Below are 3,481 nucleotides of genomic sequence, written 5' to 3' on the forward strand. Positions count from 1 at the left end.
GACACCTGGCAAGCGCAAGGGCCTGAGTTCAATCCCCAGTTCCGCAAAAATAAATAAATAAAGAAAAATAAAATAAAACAAAAAAAGGTCAAAATTTAATATTGTTTTTCTTTTCATTTTTTAATGTATTTGGTACAGGGTCTCTCTACGCAGACTGGACTCCTATTGATCTTCCCATTTTTAGCCTCCTCAGTGCTAGGATTACAGGTCTGCACCACCATGCTCAGTCTCAGTCGCCAGCTCAGCAGGCCCCGGGGGCAGGGCCAGCACATTGTGCGGGCCCAGGGATCGAACCCCAGTCTTTGTGCTTGCCAAAGCAAGTGCTTTGTCCACTGTGCTATCTCTCCAGCCCTTAAAATTTAATTAATATTGTGTTGCACTATGGAATGAGCAGCACGGTTTCTATACCTGTGGCTTCCCTGGGAAGGTCTTCCCTGTTCCTTATCGTAGGCTGCTGGGAATGTGGGGCTGCCCAAGTCCAAGGCCCACAGCCCTGGGAAGGTGGCCCTGTGGGAGGCCATTGTCACCTGTCCTGGGGAAAGGCAGTCGGGCCTGGTTGATGGGAAAAGGCTCTCCTCGCAAAGCAAGCCCGGGTGGGCCTGGCCCTACTAGAGATCCTGAGCAATGATATCATAAACAAAGAGGAGGGCATTCCAAGTTTCCACAGACTGGCCACACAGAGCTGCGAGAGCTGTCCCAGTAGGCCTAGCATCAGCACCCTACTGGCCTGGATTGTGGTGACTGAATCTCATCCTGTCACATTTTCGCTATTCTGCATCAGGGTCTGAGTGCCAAGCTACCTTGGCAAGAGGACCACCCAGAGCTGGTTCTGATGCTAGATGGGAGTCAGAATCAAGCTCTAGCTGAGCCTCCTCGTCTCAGAAGGAAGATCCAGCATGCCAGGATGGATCTGGCCCAGCACGGGCAACTTGGTAAGGTGGAGGTTGGCACCTCGCCTCAGCCTGTAAAACCTAAGCTTCAGCAGCAAAACCCACAGGAGGACTACGCAGACCCGAGTGCAGATACAGCTGACCACGACGGCCTTGATCTGGAGTCCCAGGACAGCCCAGGGGAGCCTCCAGAGACCCCTGGACAAACTGCATCTTCTCAGTTCCGGCTGGCGGCCCGGACTCTCCACCCAGAGACTGCCCAGGTCCAGTCCCCTTCAGCCCAGCAGGAAGTCCCGGGTCAGCTCCCACAGCTCCCTGAGGAAGCGGAGGCCCAGGCCCAGTGCGCACTGGCTGCTGCTGAGGAGCGTTAGCTCAGCTGTTGGCACCCAGGAGGGAAAAGCTCCAACTCTGTGCAGGAGTGAAGCTGGTCCCTCACACTCGCCATTTGCCACAGCTTAGGTGGTGATGGAGGTTATGGTCACCGACTAGGCAGGGAAGGAGGCTGAACCTACTGAGGGCCAGCAGCAGGCCCAGGCCCTGCCTCTACAGAGTCCTGAGGTGGTGGAACCTTTTCCTGTCCACAGGAAACTCGTCACAGGGTAACAGTTTCTCCTTTAGTTAATGATCAAGTTCAGCCTCCAGCATTGGATGTGTCACCATGGAGCCTCCAGAGGTGACTAATGGGATTGGAGTTGAAAGTTCAACAGAACAGGGAGCCCCGGCTCAGCCCTCAGTGACCCCTGAGCAATTTGGACCTTTCACCAATGAGGAAGAGGGTCTGACCGAGCAGCCCTACGCTGCCATCACCGTGAAGCCTGCACCTCCCCCATCTCCTAGCAGGGTCCCCACCCAGCCTGCTCCCTCGAGAGTGTTTTTCATGCCAGCAGGGGAGCCCAGCTGTTCCCAAACTCCCCCACCAGTGTTGCTTTTTGAGACAGACAAGAAGATCTGGACCCTCATTTTCCCCTGCCAGCTGCAGAGCAGTGCAACTTAGCCAGCAGCTGCCTGCCCTCCCCCGGCTCCGCTTTGCTCCCCCTTTGCATCCCAAGAGATAAGGGCAGTTTGCTTTAGTGTCTTCCCTGACCACGGAACCACCATTCTCCATGCCAGCGTGGGCACACCAGGTAGGCAGCACAGCACCCTGCCCCCTCATTCCTACCACTTCAGACACAACTGGTGTATATCTCATGGCTGAGATCAGGAAGGGAAGGGTCTGGCCCCCTTTCTGCCCACTCAGCATTTATATAAGCCATTCAGAAGATTCCCTGGCTTCAGCCCTCACGCTTGCTGGAACAGGCTTGCAAACCGCCGCACAATTATCATGCGCCTTCCCCAGCCCCTCTAGGAGGGCTTCCTTCTGTGCATAGGGCCCCTGTATGCAGCCGTAAGAGCTCACTTCTGGCTCAGGCACTGTGGGCTCCTCAAGTCCTGAAATCTACTCATCAGCCCTCAGAGCTGTTAGCACGGTGGAGCTCCAGAGAGCAGCAGCCCACCAGGGCCAGCAGCAGAGGCTCAGTGCCCAGTAGAGTGGACTCATGATGTCCAGCACGAGCTGACAGCAGCAGTGACTGGCAGCTCGCTCCGTCAGCTGTTGGCATCTTGCTGATTCACCATTTCCATCTGAATGGCGCAGAAGAACCCTAAACTGATGGGCAACTGTCTGGCTTACTTTTCTCCTTGCTGAGACAAAATACCTGATACTCAGAATTAAAGGAGGAAAGGTTGATTTGGCTCACAGTTTATACAGGCTTCAGATCCTAGTTGGCTCGCTCCGAGGCAGGGTGGGCATGGCAGAGGGGCATCGCAGAGGAGGGACAGTCCACGGCAGGCAGAAGGCCTGCAGCAAGCGACAGAAGCAGCAACCCTCTTTCTGTCCCTTATATTGTACGCAGGCCACATGATCCTACAGTGGGCAGCACTCACCCCAGGATGGGCCTTCCCTTATCCATGCCCAGAACTATGCCAAACCAATCGCACATTCTAGACTCAGCTGCCTCTGAAAAGCCCCGCCTATGACCGCCTGAGGTTCTGGGGGGCGGCTGGACACACGCCATAACAGCAGCACTTGCACCAGTCCAGCGATGGCTCTCCGCCCAGCCTGGAGGAGCATCCATGAGTGCTGCTGTTACTTTAAATTGACACCAAGGGGCTGGAGAGATGGCTCAGTGGTCTAAAGCACCTACTTAGAACAAGCTTGGCAAAGCATCAGGGACCGCGGTTCAATCCCCCAGCACCACATGCCAGCCAGTCCCGCCCCCTGGTGGGCTGAGCTGGCCACACACACACACCACTCTCTCTCTCTCTCTCTCTCTCTCTCTCTCTCTCTCTCTCTCTCAAATAAATAAAAAAAATAAATAAATTGACACCAAGCATAACAATTCCAGCCCTGTCTTCAGATCCCTCTGAAAACATGGACACCCCCCCACCCATTCGCCAGGGACGCTGTAGTTCCACCTTCGCGGCCACCTACTGAGATGGTACCTTCTTCACTTTCAAATGAGCCACCCCATGGGACTGCAGTCCCCTCTCCAGTTTCACCACCGCCTCAGGACCTGCTGCCACCATGGCCCAACACCATGTCTCATCCCTTG

Source organism: Octodon degus, unplaced genomic scaffold, assembly GCF_000260255.1.
Source record: "Octodon degus isolate 3935 unplaced genomic scaffold, OctDeg1.0 scaffold00056, whole genome shotgun sequence".
Classification (NCBI taxonomy): Eukaryota; Metazoa; Chordata; class Mammalia; order Rodentia; family Octodontidae; genus Octodon; species Octodon degus.